The sequence below is a fragment of the Macrobrachium rosenbergii genome, chromosome 24, assembly GCF_040412425.1.
Source record: "Macrobrachium rosenbergii isolate ZJJX-2024 chromosome 24, ASM4041242v1, whole genome shotgun sequence".
NCBI classification, from domain to species: Eukaryota; Metazoa; Arthropoda; class Malacostraca; order Decapoda; family Palaemonidae; genus Macrobrachium; species Macrobrachium rosenbergii.
The window spans coordinates 15385121-15403741 of NC_089764.1; positions in this window are offsets into that span (position 1 = coordinate 15385121).

Below are 18621 nucleotides of genomic sequence, written 5' to 3' on the forward strand. Positions count from 1 at the left end.
ATATATATATATATATATATATATATATATATATATATATTACTGGAACTAACGATTACAAAGGATTCAAAATACTGAAATATTCAAGAAAAAACAACTAGAACAGTGTCCCTGGAAATGCAGTATCTTGGTTCCTCGGGAGATATCCTTAGCATTCCCGCGGGTATCCTTGGCTTTATCCTCGGGGCATCTTTGGGTACCTTTGGGGGTCCTTTGGGTCACGCGGGATGAAGTGATGCCGAGAGATATCAGGAGAGGAAGAGAGAAATTTAGAGAGAGAAAAACATCTCGTCCAAAATGTCAAAATCAGAGAGAAAAGTAGTTTTATGGCGATCGAATATGGAGTCGAAAGATATGCATAATTATGTGATTTTTGCTTCATAAGAGAATGAAAATGAACGATAGTATGAAATTAATGCAGCGCAGAAGAAATGAATGAACTTATCAACTAGTTCTTACTGATGGAGAAAAGAAAGGCGCCGAGGAGTTTCATGAGGATAAGCAACAATTTCAATTGCCTAGTTGTATACGTTGTTATGATAAATTATGCAATGAATTTATAGATCATAATATCTAGAAAAAATGGATACTATTAGGTTTACAGGAAAAACACCCAGGATCAGAGTAGTAACATACAGAAAAAATGTTTGATTAAAATAGATTACCATAAACAGAAAACTGGACGAGAAAACTAAAAAAAAAAAAAAAATCAAAGCACTTTCTATCCCTCACATCAAAGTACATTAAATGCAATTATTTTAGTTCTCCGTATTTGTCTTTCGTATTCTTGATATCCTTTTCCCAACCCAACCTTCATATAGCTTTACCTACTTGCCATTCCCCTCACAATGAAACGAATCCTTGTTTTGTTTTCCTTCAGATTTTCAGCGTATCACGAGTTATTTCGTTATTGTTCATGATGATTGTCGAGTGTGTGTGTTTTTTCTTATAATTTCTCCAGACATCTATTCAACTATTTCGTATTGCAATTTTACCTGTGAACCAACTGTTCACCTCTTGATATAGACTTAAAATTAAGGTAACTCTACCTCGTTCATTTCTCGTTTTATATCAGGAGTCAATGACCTTTCTTGGAGAAACGCTAGTGATTTTTGTAAGAGCCTTCCATCACTTTTATCTTCTCCATTGGTCCTGTATTCTAACACTCCCTTCGGCAAGATACAAAAATTTTCTTCACACTTCTCTGCTTTTCTCTCTCTGAATGCCGCCTTATTTTTATAACTTTCCTCCACTGCCCTTCCTTTCTCCCTCGCAATCATTTTTCCTCCTCTCCTGATCAATAATCTAGGTTCTTTCTGTTTCCACCTCTTCATTTTATATACTGATGACAAGATAACACTAGCGTGACCGTAGCTGCTCCAACCCTTCACTGTACTTGGAGGGATTTATTGGGGTTTGCTCTTTGCAACCAACTGCTTATGCATTCCCCGTATGTAAGTACGTAAACTTGACTGTAAGAAGAGAAGTGTTGACAATAACCGTATTTTTGACTCCAACAACATGTACAGTACGTGTTAGGTGACGTTAATCTTTCTGCGAAGTTCACGATAAGAAGTAACGGCATTGTGATATAAACTGAATTATAAGCTTTGCTGAATAGAGAACGTGAGTCTGAGTTGATGAAATTCAGAAACAAAAGTACACTGCGAAAATAAAAAAAAAAAAAATGGAATAGTTCAGTCCTCTGCTATGCGTGAAATATAAAACTGTAAGTTTCGTGTAAATTATTAGAGCGAAAGAACATGACGGAAATAAAAATAAAATGGAGTTCGGTTGGCTAAACTTCGTACGTTGTGAATTATCTTTTTTTCCGTTTACTCTACAGAATTATCTTACGGAATAGTTAGGATGATTCTGCTGCACAGTGAAAGTTTGAAAAAATTCTTAATTCTTAAATCAATTGGGGATAAATTTTATGAGACATTGATATCGATCACGACAACTCTATGTCTAAATAAATTGCTAGTAGAGCGTACGTGTTCATTGGCAGGTACAGGGAATGGATATTAATGCTTTAATCGTGATGGTCTATTATTAAGCCATATTTGATGGTTGTAAATGCATAGAGTGACTGATCAGAGGTAATATAAATTAAATCTATCAGTCTCCTTATAAACTTCTAAGACAAACTGGGAATTATAATATTGTACGCTTTACTATTTGTAAATACTTTTTAAAGCACAGAGCAACTTCGCATGTCACTATGGATATGGCCCCTTCAACTTTATTGACAGGCAAGAAGATTACAAACAGGTTGGTCAGCAAAGGCAAAATGTTTAAACAAATTATACCATTTAGATAAAATTAGGAAATTTAATCCTTCATCTAGTGATAGCGTTTGATCAAATCAATCTCAAAATAGAAGGATTCCTGGTTAAGTAGCAAGAGAAATTGGTTGTCTTCTCTGTATTACAAATGGGGAAAGGAAAAATTGTCAGAGGTCAGGTTGATCGTTTGTGAATTAGACTCAGGTAAGTTTCTTAACATCATGTAAGAAGCTTAGCGCCCAAAGAACCTGATTTGAAATCTGATTATTCCTCAGGAAGTTCTAAGTGTGTGGTCGGTGGAGTAGGCGGGCGGGGGTGAGGGCAGGGCTGCGATACATTCCTAGGCGGGCGGGGTGAGGGTAGGGCTGCGATACATTCTTTACTGAGGTGACAGAGCAAATCCTCATGATGGGTTACTTATGCATGAGACGGTTTTAAAGGAGATTTCACGTGAACGTAATTACATTTCAGGCAGGAAGTGTATAATAAGATTTGTAATTTCCTTTAATATATGTCTGTGAATAAGTACACAAACATCTTGAATATTGCATCAGTAATATTGCACCTACATCGACAAAAATAACGGCAGTATAAAAGAGGCTCGAGACCGCAAGCTTTGCCAACGGGATGTTACGTAACATCCCTAAAGTCAGACAAAGGTACATTCGCTCTACGTACTTATTTCAAGTGGGTAATTCCGGATGAAATTTTGTGTTATTCTCTTCGCTGAGCATCAGCGTCCAGATTCAGTTGACGTGTCACGATTTCACACAGATCGGTACCATCGGTACCAATGGTCTTTCGTTCATTCTATACATTTTGTTGTTAAGTTTTATTAATCACATACTGCCATAACCAAGGTCCTTTAAATACACTCTGAAAGGTCGGCTCATCAGTGAGCTACGCGCATGTGGGTGGAGGTTTTGTGACGTCAGTCGTAGGCAGCGGTGGCCGAGGCTTGCCCTGAATTCCTGACAATAATACACTACCGCCTGATCTGTGCGTCACGTTTATTAACTTCCAGCAGCCATGCCTTCAGTTTGTGCTGTATCTGGATGCCATAATAATAGCAAAAAGACCATTGATTTGGGTATTCGATATTTCCGTCCCCCTCCCCCCAAAAAAAGAAAAAACGAAAAAGAAATGGATATATGCTTGCAAACTCGCAGACGATGCTAATTGGAAGTGCTCTAATTTGTTCAGTCCATTTTAAAGTGAGCACTATGCTGATACTCCCTGTTTGATATAGTTAATTACAAATAATTTTTTGGGACCACGGTTTTCTTATAGAAAATGGAAATGGTGTATCTGATTTCTGTATCCGTGAAATGCTAACTAAAACCTTATCATAGTATGCTTTAGCATTTGGCTTACAAAGACATCTTGTAAAGTATGCTGTACAGCTACTTTCAAATTCATATGCAAAGGCATTGTGTTTTTCAGGAGAAAAGGCTTACTAGAGAGCAACAATTGGAAGGAAACTGCCGCTTTTATGGCTACAGTAAATAAATGGTTCGATGTCGTGTATTTTTCCATGATGTTTGGTGACATAACGGCTCGCAATGCATTTGGAATAAATTCGGATAGCCAGAAAAGTGTTTTACAAAAAATGACTGATGTTATGCTGGGAATGAAAGTAAAGAATCCCAAATTTAATTGCCTTTACAAATTCCGGAAAGGTGTGATATTATTTTGCCACTCAATGATTGGACTACATAACATGCTAAAAAAAAGTCATGACATTTCTTTTATTATGACGCAGAGATTAAACAAGACTGTCTTCAAAGTCTTTTTTGGATGCATTAGGCAGATGAGGGATTCTCATGATCATCCCAATGCAGTTAATTTTAAATACAGATTGAAAAACTTTTTGCTAGGTAGGGATATTGAACGTGTTAGTGAGAAGGCAAACTGTTACAAAGGAAATGAAAACCTTGACCCGTTATCCCATGGAATGGTATCATCTGGACGTGATGGAAACGGACCCAATAAATCTTTTCATGACAGGGAACTGGCCTTGGAAATATGTATGATAAACATACATTTTAGAGACCTGGAATTTGATGCGGATCTTAAGAATGACGAAATGTTTTCTGAGGAAACTGAATTCACTAAACGTCAGAAATCAGGAGACACAATGGGAGTTGTTATCGAAGAAGAGCCCTTAAGATATATCAGTGGATATGTAATGAAAAGGTTTTCTTTTAAATATCCAAATATAGGTTACGTTGTTCCTGGATTATATACTGATACAAAAATAACCTTGAGATCTTAATTCCATTCCCATTAAAATGACCTCTTTGTTCTGTGAATGTTAGGATTAAAATGGGAGTTCATTGTGGCAAAAAACAACTTTCTCTATGTTAATCCTTACCTCTGTTTAGGATTTAGTACCTAGGACAACTTTCACTACCTTAATCCATACCTCTTTGTGTAGGATTTAGTACCTAGGACAACTTTCTCTACGTTAATCCATACCTCTTTGTGTAGGATTTAGTACCTAGGACAACTTTCTCTACATTAATCCATACCTCTTTGTGTAGGATTTAGTACCTAGGACAACTTTCTCTACGTGAATCAATACCTCTCTTTGTAGGATTAAGTGAAAAGCAGTACATTCCAGTAGAGCTTTGTGTTCCCCGGAGTGGCATCTCTGGACCCTATGAGTCTTGTTAAGAAGCATCAGATTATTATGAAAATATCATTCTTTGTTGTATGGTCTGCCATAAGGAAACTCTGTACTTTCAGTGAAACAAAATAAAAATGTTTATCCTTTAGAAGTACTCTCCTGGAAAGGTATCCTTGCATCGTGTTATTACCTGGCAGAGTCAGCGCTGTCAGAGGACTGTCCGGCGCGTGACGTCATGCGCAAAGGGATCGTATTTTAGCTCACTGATGAGCCGTCCACTCTGAGTTAATTTAAAGGACCTTGGCCATAACATTTTGTGAAGGTTTGCTTTAAGGAGTCAATGCACTTTTTGGCTCAATCCAGATGAACGAATGCGTTATATGAACAACTTACAATAATAAGTAATAATACACAGCTATGAAGAAACGAATTCTATGAACATTTTTATAGAAGGCTACCATTCAGATCACACTATAACTAATAAATATGCTTCATACGGACATCTTTCTTTAGCATTGTTTTCTTATTTATCATCTGTATTTTAACAAACTAACAAATCAGGAAATCTAATTCAAAATTTCGTCTGTATATGCGTTTATTAATCTGATTTAGTTTTGTCCTATAACAGCGCAAAGTGATGACATTAACCACCGACTCAAAATTTATTCACCCCAATATTCCTTAAGATCACGAATGTTTACATTTTACTGTACACTTTCCGTAGCCTTTCCCGGCGCGGCGATGGTGATTTCACCATTGCAAAGTTTCTCCTCCTCGACCTCATCGCGATCTTCTTTTATTTTTTCCCTCCTTATAGCCTTTATGGTTATCCTCTTGTTAGTATTGCCTTCCTGATATCGCCTTCCCTGCCACTTATTTTCGCTAATAATCCAGGGTTATTACCTTCTTATTACTTCGTCTGCTTCTTCAGTTTTTCTTTCCCGTCTCTTTCTTCAGATATTCCTCTTGCTCTCTGTTCGTCTCTTTGTCCGTTACGCTAATCCTTATCAGTTTTATTCTCTCTAATTCTGTCTGTCTGTCTCTGGGCAAGGCATTATTTTTTAATGGAATAATTTACAGTTACCAAGCGCAATAATATCGTGGAGATTAGCATTGAGCATTCACACGTAAAGATTTTGGAGAATAGACAGTGTTATCAAAACTCTAAGATTATTTGGAATTTATTTTTTTTATTAATTAAAAAGCAAAGAGTCTTTTTCTTACGCTGTACTTGTATCTCGTTTTGTTAAGTCAGTCACATCATTTGTTAGTCTTATGAATCCACCCAAATTTTTCTCCATTTATTTTTCCTTTTCTCCCTTTTTCCTAGTTATTCTTATTTCATGCTATATACAAAGAGTTAGTTTTTCCATTAACTTCAAGCTTTTTCACAATGATCAGACGATATTAATTATACATTGAATGAAACCCATTTATGAAAGTTGGAAAAAGTTTATACATTCATTCGTACCAATACGGTTTAACCTATTTTAACTGTTTTATTAATAAAGCTGATGTCGAATTCTATGTAAATGATTTAGTCTTCTATTGAGCTGAGCATGTTCAAACTCTCTTTAATCTCGAAGGAGTATATTTATATCTAATTTATCTCTAAACACTCTTCTAGTAAAGTTATGTAACCAGCTCTTGATGTTGATTCATTTGCTTAGTTTTACAAATTATGGTCTTATTGAATTTGTGTTTAGAATCTTACCATTATTAAGTGACGACAAAGAAGAAATCTTTATATTTTTTATAGTTTTTAAAATTTCCTTACTAAATGTTATTTCACTTGTATTTGATGGTCTTTGTAAAATAGCAATTTACTTTTTCTTGTTGTATCAAAACCTAGCCACCGTGTGGATGGGCAGAAGCCAGCCCAACTCAGTGATGCTTACAACACAGGATAAGTGGGGAGGGTTGGATTCAGGAAGGGCATCCGTCCTTAAAAAATCAGCCAAGACCAGTTATGAAATAAGCCGTTTACGTTATAATCAGAGGTGTTAGGCTTTAAAAACAGCGACCCCGACTAAGGATTAAGCTGAGAAGAAGAAGATTAAGATAATGTTCATGAAATATGTTCACACTTTTTAAATCTCTGTTCCTCCTGCCGTTTTGCTTACCTCTGTACAGGATAAAATCGGCTTGAAAACAGAACATTTTACATATTTATGATAACCTTTTACATCAATAATTGCGTGTTAATACTAGTCCAACGATCTGTGCTCACAACCTGCCCTCTTTTCTCTGTAGTTCTGCTGCCACCGATTGATCATTCAAAATGCATTACTTTATTGTAGTCCGTGATCTGTTGTATTTCCTTGATGCTTCTCATATTTTATGTTTTGATTATTTAATGTTTTTGCCTACGGCTTCTGACCTACACCGATTCACGTAGAAAGTTCCTGCTTACTCACCAATTTAAACCTGTGGCATATGAATTTTTGTGTGCGTTTTTTTTTTTTTGCTTATGTTCCATATCCTGAAAACTGTAGCATTGCATTACACAAGATTCACATTAATGCAGTGTCTTCTGTACATAAAACTTGTTTATGGGCTTCCTATGTGCCTTATTACCAGTGCTAATCAATATGGAGACATTCAATTTCAATTTCGCATCTTTCTTGAAGTCCTTGTCGTTACTGGTGAGGTCTTTCGGTCCCCAGTCCTCTTCTTTTATATGTTTATAAAAGTCTTAGGTCCCATCATCACCTGTGACGTTTGCCATTGTAATCTTGTGATATTTTTCTTCAAAAGTGTAATTTTTATTTCGCCTTTTTTCGTAGTTTTGTTTTTATAAACTTCTAGCATTTCTGTCGTGGTAAATTTCATGAGGGGCGATAAGGTATCCAGAGATGATTATTCTTTATCTTTGTTTATCAATAAATATGCCATATCTGCACTCTTATCACAGTGATTGTGGTATACCACACGTTACAAAAATCACAATGGTTCTAAAAACTTTAATTTATCATAGTAAATATACGACATGAATCTTCTTCTGCTCCTCCATTATCTGATTAGTCGTAATTTTCTATTACGTATTTTTCACTGAAATAATTTTACTCCCATTTCTCTTTCGTTTTCCATTTTTCATATATTTTCATTTCTGTTTACTTTGCCCTGAGATCGGAAAACGTTTCCTTATTTCCACTTTCTTCTAATCATGAAAGAGAAGACCGACGCCTAGCCCACAAGAAGTGTGTCATTGTCATACGCTGATGAGTAAGAAAAATCTATATGAAAAGCGGATGTGTTTAAATAAAAAAAAACACACGTGGTGGTAGGCAAACCAAAAATATATAACGGAATTGGAACGGAAGTGTTTAAAACCACGAAGAACCAAAGAGATGTTGATAACTCGATTTCTTAGGCAGATATATTGTTTTAGAAGTTATCTGTTGGAAGTATGAGAGTGGACGGCAATAAAAACGCTCAAATTCATCGTTATCAAGCATGCAGTAGTCTAATAAGGGACTATACAGTATAATAAATAAACATTCGTCTGGCGTCTACTACTACTACGAACAAATGAACTTTCAACTTCGAAAGCAAATGACATTTCTTAAAATCACCGTTATTCCCAGCATTAACATTGTTTCTCGAAAATGAAATATCATTCTGTCTAGAGGGGAAAAAGTAGTTTCATGTTCCATTTCCCCAGGAATCCAATTTCAGGAAATCTAAAAGTTTACTCAGGATTCTACAACGTGATATGTTTCTGTCATTTCTCTGACATATATATATCTCCCATGAATGAGGATTTCACTTGTTGGTAAATAACTGCGTAAGTTTTTTTTTTTTTATCTTCCTTTGCCTTGGTCGATACTGGAAATTTTGGGGACTGGAACATAGAATAAGGAAGTTAGGGGTGAGTGATGGGCGGGGGGATCCTGCGAATACAAACACTGGGGAATAGTTAGGATACAGGGAAGGATAAGTGAGGATTTGAGAGGTTTGAGAATGAAAAATACGAATGTGAAGCTGGAAAGACAGCACCTTCATAAGATATATATATATATATATATATATATATATATATATATATATATATATATATATATATATATACACACACACATACACACACATATATATGTATAAACAGCAAGAAGGCACTAAAGCAGACAGCTTGGTACATGGTTTTCCTTTATTCAGGGCGGCCTACGTTTCGAGATCCTTGTCTCATCCTCAAGGCTAAAAATACAAAGTAAAATATACAAATACAGCAAGAAGATTTAGGATATATGTACAAATAAAATATGATAAAGTAAAACATCAGTAAAAAGGGTAAACCTAAAATAAAATTGTTAAAAAAAGAAGAAAGAAAAATAGAAAATTTTTAACTAACAGACCTTATTCCTCGAAGTGTTGCTGTATGAAAAACAAAAAACATAAGGTGGGGTGTGGTTTAAGCTATATACAGGGAGTGGACGAGGAATGATTGTTCAAAGAGGGAACAAGCTTTTTGATCGTTAACGATTCAAGAATAGGGAGGTGGTGTTCGTGTTGACTGGTTAGTATAATCTTAAAATCATTATAGTTTATTTTACTTTTGCATAGTTTTATGTTTCTAATATTGGATGTTTCGGGATTAGACAACTTGCACCCAGTGCGAAAGCTAACGCCAATATGTGCGTCATCTGACCTTAAGCAGTCGGTGTGTGTTTCCCACGTATGTCTGACAATGGCATTGACAGCAAGTAAATAAATAAACAACACCGGACTGCATTAAAGGAACCGCCAATAGTTCTTGGGTTCTTAAATATGAGCTTCACGTCAACTGCAGGAAAATAATTCGTTAAAATCCTTTTAGATTGGGTAGGAAAGAGGTGTCATGTGTGAACGGAAAACTTATATAATATGTTAATTTATGTGCCAAGTGTGTGGTAGCAGGAGGGTGAAAGGACTTATCAATGCTCTCAACATACTTTAAAAATAAATTGGATGGGTAGCAGTTGGATTTAAAATAATCATAAAGAAAACCTATTTCCTTGTGAAAAGATGCCAGTCGGATGTATGTTATGGCCCTGTGGAGGAGAGTGGACAGGGAATTCAATTTAAAATTATAAAAGCACGAACTGTAAAAATTCTGCCCAAGACCAGTAAAGGTTTTCTTGCGGAACACACCAGTATGAAATCTCTTTTCTTCACGGATGACGATGGTGTCTAAAAAGGATAATTGGTTATTATTTTCTAATTCATAAGTAAATTTTATGTTATTATGTAGCGAATTAGCATACTGCAAAAAAACTGGTCAACGTTCTTTAAAAAAGGACAAAAGTGTCGTCAACATAACGGCGATAAAATAACGGCTTGAAAACAGAGGGACAGCTGTATATAGAGAACTTCGAGGAATAAGGTCTGTTAGTTAAAAATTTTCTATTTCTTTCTCTCTTTTTTTTTTAACAATTTTATTTTAGGTTTACCCTTTATTACTGATGTTTTACTTTATCATATTTTATTTGTACATATATCCTAAATCTTCTTGCTGTATTTGTATATTTTACTTTGTATTTTTAGCCTTGAGGATGAGACAAGGATCTCGAAACGTAGGCCGCCCTGAATAAAGGAAAACCATGTACCAAGCTGTCTGCTTTAGTGCCTTCTTGCTATTTTGCTGAGGAATAGCCTCGATTTCACACCAATGTATGTATAAACATATACACACATATTATATGTATGTATATAAGAGAACGGCAGATTAGAAGAACCAGTACACATGTACGAAGGGAATATTTGAGATTAGTTTGATGAGGTACCAATCTGAATTATAAATCGAACACTACAAATCTGATAAGATGAGAATTGACATTGAAATCACCAATAGGTGATACATAGAATAAGCAACAAATGATAAATGAATTCTGGAAAGTATTTCTCCACGAAATTATGAAAAACAGCCGCAAGATAAAGGAAAAGTCAGATGAGAGAAAAGGAAGTGCTTCATTTCAACTGAGATAGAACAGAGCCAGTCGTCCCTAACTCCATTATCCAAAGGAAGAGGGCGTCATAGTTCAGATGTTGTGAAGGAAAGAGGAAATGAATTAAAGAAGAGACGTAAAGAATAAGGCAAACAAATTGCTGGTTTTTTATATTCTTAATATTCTTAGACTCTGGAACTTCGAACATATGAATTGATTGGATGACGGGGGTATTGTGACACTCAATTTTAAGTAAATCGTTGTTATTATTATTATTATTATTATTATTATTATTATTATTATTATTATTATTATTATTATTATTTATTTATTTCCATACATTCATAAATATTAAGTGACAGGGACCCACAAAAAAAAAATATTTTAGATGATGGAAAGGAAGATTATACAATGCAATAATGAAGACAACAATAAGTATATGTAAACAGAAGAATGATTGAAAAAAAGGAAACTGATACATAAATAAGTCGAAAAAAATAAGACACAGGAAGACACTCTTTATTATAAAGTTATTCTACACAGAAATGAATTATTTAGTTACAGGCGAAGGCTGATCAGACTTCTCTAAAAAATACTGAAGTATTTTGTCACAAAATTTAAAACAACTTATAGTGTTTAACCTAATTACAAAATTCACAATAATTATAAAGCTTTTATTTTATGAAAGGAAAACGAAAAGGTAAGACATTATGAACCTAACGCTTTCCGCCCTTTATAAAAAAGTTGGATATTTCCACCACAAAATGAACCCAAAAAGACTAATGAATCTTGTTTCATGAACGCCCTCGGGGCAAGAAGTACAGCGCCCTCAATTAGTCTAGGCTAAAAAAAAAAGGAAAAAAAGGCATAGCAGAGGAAATAAAAAATAAAGAAAACGGAACGGCCCATAAAGAAAGAAAAGGAAATGATGGGAAAGATGGTTTGTATAAAGAGAAAAGGCCGGTGAAATGTGAAGAGGTGGGCACGAAAAACATCACCCGCATTCTCCGAGATGATCTTTGCCAGTTTAAATCTTTGGTATCTCCTCTGATTCATCTGTTGAACGAATCTGTCCAAATTGCAGGTAAACATTTTCGGTACAAACCGATAGATAAGCGAGACCTGTTTCATGGTTCTTATAGAATAACAATTATCGTGTATGGTGGATAGCATACCAAATTCATCATCACTGACTATTATTATATATTACTTTTATTTGAAACGAAAACTTTGTTTACGGGAAACACTTCTACAAATTATTCACTTCGGTACTATCAAGTATGCTATTTCGAGGGCGTTCATATACAAGAAGGGGAATGCTATGAGTAAAGCAAATAACAGTGAGTGAACAACGGTACTGAGGTACCTCCGAGAGGAAACTGCTGACATAAAACCCGGAGGAATTGCAGCAGAAGCGGCGCACGTGAGATGGAGCGGATCCATAAGAGGGCCAGAGAAAATGCACGGACAAAATTTATAGGCAGGACGAAAGTTGACGGAAAATTTATGAGAATAAAAGAGCGCAGGACAACGAAAACTTTGTAACAGCAATGCGCAAATCTAAGAGAAGAATAGAAGATTTATGCCAAAGACCAAGCGCTACCATCCATGAGGTCATTCATCGCTGAAAGGAAATTGAGAGAAAAGGAGGTTATAGAGGTGTAACAGGAGGAATACCTCGCAGTTGCACTATGAAACAATTGTTAGGAGAGGGTGGAAAGTATGATAAGAAAGAGAATATGAACGGAGGCAAAGTTAAAGGAATGAAAGGGGTTGCAGCGAGTGGGCGAAAGGACGCTGCAAAGAACCTTGAAAAATGCCTACAGTGTACCGCGTGAGGTGCAATGCTGGCACTATCCCTCTGCGGGGTTCACAAATATAGTTTTTGTTGGTTGATAATGTTCGTCTGAATATTAATGTTTTATATTTTTTTAATATGTTAAAGGTAATTTTAAAGGAAAATATGAAATGTTACTTTGAAGGAAAGTGGGAAAACATTTGTCGGAGAGAGAGAGAGAGAGAGAGAGAGAGAGAGAGAGAGAGAGAGAGAGAGAGAGAGACTGTTTTTGCCTCGTGCATCAATCGGAAAAGATATGAAGAGAGAAAGAAAACAGGGTGAAGAAGAAAGAATCAAAATCAGTTACAGATACCAAAGTTATACGTAAAAACAAGTGAATGAGGTGGGAAGATAAGAAAATATAAATAGTAATTGATCTGTAAAAGATAAAGCCAAAGAGGATCTAAAAAATACAACGGCTTCAGAATTCAGAAAAATGTTTGATTTTCCTTCAGTGGTACCTCTCAAAAAAATATAGTCTATCGATGGTAACGCTTAGATTAAGATGAATAACAACAAAAGATATTGCTACTCGAACTTATCGATGGACAAGAGAAGACTAAATAAAGAAAAAAAAAAAAAAGAAAATCACTAAAATCTGAAAGTGTTAGTGTGAGGGTGATAAAGTCTCTCAATAAAAAAATCTTTTCTTAGGAAAATTTTTTTTGGAAGGGTGATAAATAAATAAGGAGGTTGTTAAATGAGACGAAGAAAATAAAAAAAAAGGACATAAATGACGAAAAATACAAAAAAAAAAAAAACGAAGCAAAGTTTACAAGGATTTCATTGATGAATTTTAGAAATACTTGTTAGAAAATAAAGGACATCAATAAAGCAATTTTTTTATTTCCTTTACAAATCAGTAAAAAAATATATAAATCGCTGTGAGTACATGAGTAAAATTATGTGAAAAGTAAAATAACAAAGAAGCCGAATTTCAACTAAGTTTGATAACTGAATATTTTTGTCACCCGGCTGGTTCCTCCCTTCCACGGATGGTCGATTTGCTTCCTCATATATTTTAGTCTTTTCTCGAGTTTTTCATCCTTCAATCTTCCTCACCAAGAGCTTTATATTCTTGTCCTTTTTTTTTTTTTTTAACTCTTTAGCGTCTGAGCCTCAGCGAGAATTGTTGCAGGACGTGAGAATATATCTTTTATTTGCAGCGTAAGGGAGGTTAAAGGTGAGAGGATCAATACAATCTTAAGAAACTGAGGCAAAGGAAGAAAAGAAATTGAATAGTGTTCATATCAGAGAGAAAAGAAATGGCATAGAAAGAAAGGTCTGTAAGTAATAAGAAACATCAAAATATCATCAGAGAAAACTTCTAGACTAAACGGAGGAGAGGAAATTTGAAATTACACGACAAAGAAAGTTGAAAACGACACGAGAATTTCTAGGTAAGTAAAAAAAGCAAAAATGAAAAAGTAAGCACAGTCATCATCAATAATTCAACAAACGCACAAAAGTCTCATTCCGAACTTTGCGAAGCCTTTACATTTCTACCACGTTTGCTCATATTTGCAACTGGGATTTTGATATACTTCTCCGTCTGTAGACACGCGTATTTACGTGGAAAAATGAAATAATAGAATGTTTTAATTTAATAAAAAAAAAAAAAGAGTCTTAGCTACAGTCCTAGCTTTTTTTTTTTTTTTTTTTGCTCGAAAGGTGATGAAATTAGGCGCATTTGGAAATATTTAATAGATGAGAAATAATCATATGCCAAAAGGAAATACTAGAATCTTACATGCGGAAAAAAAATTAATAATGCAACTCTTATGGAATTACAGGAGAGAAAATTATAAGAAAGAAAAATAGAAGAGAATAGGATGGTGTTAGAAAGAGTGGGAATTTACAAGTTGCACCAGAAGAAAGAAAAATACAGTGGTTCAAGGAACAAGAAAGAGCTGAGGTGAAGGTAGGCAATAACATACTTATTAAAATCAGTTGAGGAATAACAACTGAAAAAAACAATCATTTTTAATATCAAAATATCGGGGAAGAGAGGATATTAATGAAATGTTCTTTCCCTAATAGGAAAAAAGTATAATTCGATTAGATGACACGACTGAGCCTACAATATATTAGTTCATGCTTCAAACGAGGGAGAATACCATGGGCAGGTGTACACACACACACACAAAAAAAAAACTATCGGGGAGATGAACAAAGAAAAGAGCAAGAAAGAACAAAAGGAACAGAAAAAGTTCATGAAAGCCGCTAGACAAAATTTTGGAGAAACAAAAGCCATGCAAACAAAAAATTTCAATTTTTCCAAAGTATTCTATGGCAGGTCAGTGGGTTTCACGTCTGTGATTTGGCAGTGTGATTCTGCTAGGTTGTCTTCCAATAAAATTGCATCTTTTTGGCACCATCAAAATTTAATGGGGATTCATTATAAAGGTCAGGCTCATTGAGCTTCCTACTCCAGCCGGTACCCAGACAGAGAGAGAGAGAGAGAGAGAGAGAGAGAGAGAGAGAGAGAGAGAGAGAGAGAGAGAGAGAGATGCTAATGCAATTAGAGTTCAAAAAACTCTCACTTGCACCTTTGACCTCAACGTGATATACTGTACTGACCCTTACACCAAACCCCAGGTGTCTGTTGAATGTTCCCAAGCAAATATGCACGAATTTCGTCGCAGATTAAGAGAAGAAGAAGATTTGCTAGCAAAGAGAAGATCTGAGAGCTGTAAGAGGAACAGCAACGCCATGAAAGTACAAAAGATCTGTCCAGCAAAATGGAATTTGGACGCAAACGGAAAGAAAAGATAACGACGACTATTTGGCTTAATTTGATAAGGCCAACGGATATCACTTCAATATATTTTACTTGCCTCTGATTTCTATCCTTTTCAGTTTAAGTGACTTAAATTTAAGTGTAAAATTATCAGTTTGTTAATTTTTCATATGTACCCTATATCAAAAGTTTCAATAGTCCTCGACTATGAGTCTGTTTACATTAAAACATTTTGTTTTTTCTAAGCATTCATATTTTCACTTAACAGTAAGCAATTTATCCATTCACATTTGTGTCTTTTATTACAGTTTCGGATTAGAAATTTCATAATCATGAGAGGTGAATTTATCAAGGTGACACTTTTTCTCGGAAGAAAGCTATCCCACACTTTTCTAAAAACATTAATACATACACACACATATATATGTATATATGTATGTATTTAAGGCAGACTTTTTTTTTTATCTAATCTCTTATCTTATTGAAATCTAGCTTATGCATAGCAAATCATCTTTGAGCTGTAGTATAAAACAATATTGATAATTTCAGAGCAAAGTTACTGACTATGGTTCTTTTGTTCTGTTTCCCATAAAGTGTGTTGATGGAGATAGAAAAGTTAAGGGATTAAAAGAAGGTAGAGAAAGAAGAGAAGCAAACAAAGGTAATAGCATGAGAAGATTTATAAGGAAGGGGAAGAACCATGAAATGTAACAGGGACAAAACTGCAATAAAAGGAGAGAAGAACTGTCTCACAAAATGAAATCGAAGAATCAAAAAAAGAAAATAAATCACATTTCATCAGCTAAAAGGAATAAAATTGATAAATTGAAAGCCAAGGCATGAAACCAAAAATGATCTTCATAATGCAAAATAATCCCACTCCAGCAATAATTGAACTCTGTGAAAATGAACTCTGAAAAGAGAAAGTGGAGAAGTGAAAATGTTTCATTCACTTCGGCTGACCATTTCATTACCTTCGTCCTTCATTTTTGTTCAGCAAAACTTACGGTTCAGTTCACTTAACCGATGCACCTCAGTCTTTTCCCGAGGTTGTTTTGAGCGCCTCTTTTTTCCCTTTTCTTTGCCTTTCCCCTTCAGGCCTTTTTCGACGCTGCTCTCTCCTGATTTGTTTATTGGAAATGCCAAACGTCTCTCTCTCTCTCTCTCTCTCTCTCTCTCTCTCTCTCTCTGTTTTCTGGTACATGTATATGTACCTGCGACTTGTGTACGTTGATGGGATAATCATAGGGAGGCAAAGTGCAAGAACAACAACAACAACAACAACACCAGCAACATCAACAAAATCCTTTTGTAAGAGGAAAGGGAAAACATGGCTGAGAATAACATTGGTTGTGCTTTAAGCCTCTTCTTGACCCTAGAGAAAGTGAGGAGATGAAGTCTGATAAAATATGGAACTTTGAATGGATACTGAAGAACAAATACGATTATGGAAGAAGGGGAAGGGCGTCATTATGAATATAGAAATAGTAGGCAGCATATTAAAAAAGGAAACAATGAAAGGAGACAGGCTTGAATCAGAGTGAAAAGATTTTTATTAGGATGGAAAGATAAATGACGTATATAGCAGGGGATAGTAGAGCATTTTATATAAAAAAAAATTAAATGCAATAATCGGAAGAGAAATCATAGCTAAGAAATACGAATAACAACGAGGTGAGGAGAAGGAGAGTAGTCTTTAGGAATGTTGAGCATATTAATAAAAAAAAAGGAAAACAAAGACATTTGATAATCAGAAAGATGAGTCTGAAGATGGAAAAATAAGATATTCGGAAAGACAAAAATAAGATAACCGAAAGTTAGAAAAGAACACTTAACAAGAATTGTTGTTGGTTGTATGTACATCTGATGAAAATATAAAAGAAAAGAAAGCAAGAAACAATAACATCAGCTGGGACAATAACAGAACAAATGAATGACATGCTAGCGCAAAGGTGATAAGGGTCACTCGTACAAGGGGTAGACAGGAATTATATGAATGGAAGGGAGGTGTAAATTTAGAATAACAAACACAGACGAAAATCATTGCAGAATATAAATCACTGGATGAGATATGATCGACTGAAAGAAAGGAGGGAATAATATTTTACAATATCGGGGAATCTCTGGAAGATGAGCCTCAACAAAGATAAAGTGATGATGCGTAATTTGGTGTATCTAATATTAGAGAGAATTCATTCACTGAAATTAGTAAGTTCCTAAGTAATATATATATTTGAATTTATCATTTACGGAAAATGATGTGAAATGCAAATCGATTACGCAGTGGTAATTGCGAGTTGTTTTGACTTTAACGACGAACGGAAAGCGTGTCAATTGATTTGACCTACTTAGTGGCATATAATATACATATATATACAGTATATATATATATATATATATATATATATATATATATATATATATATATATATATATATATGTGTGTGTGTGTGTGTGTGTGTGTGTGTACATATACTAGCTGACCAACCTGGCGCTGCCAGGGGAAACTCTGAATGACAACTGATAAACTCTCTCTCTCTCTCTCTCTCTCTCTCTCTCTCTCTCTCTCTCTTTCCTGTTAAGATACTTGCTTCAATTAAATTGCCCAGCATTTTTGACATTTTATATTTCACCCCTTCTCACCCGCCTCCTCTTCCTATCAGGGCTGAACTTGGACTTAAAAGCCTTCGGGAGTGTCACTATTCATCTCAGCGACCTTGCAAACTATGGATTAGACACTATAATATCTATTGTTTTCGGTTGGTTTTACATGTCATCCCCTTCCCACCTCTTCTCATCCCCCTACCTATTGGGGCTGAAGTACGACTTAAAGGGCATTGGGAGTGTCACTATTCATCTCAGCGACCTCAAAAACTATGGATTAGTCATTAATATCTGTTGTTTCTGGTTATTTTTACGTATCACCCCCTTCCCACCCCTTCCTACCCTCCCTTCCTATCGGGGCTGAACTTGGACTTAAAGGGCATTAAGAGTGTCACTATTCATCTCAGCGACCTCGAAAACTATGGATTAGACACTAACATCTGTCGTTTTCAGTTATTTTTCCATGTTACCCCCTTCCTACACCCACTCCCTTAGGTGCCAGTGATGTCTTATCCCCACAGTATTATTTCCCAGATAGTAAGTGATACGTATACCAAGTTTTGTTGAAATTGCTTAATGCATTTCAGAGTTATGATGGA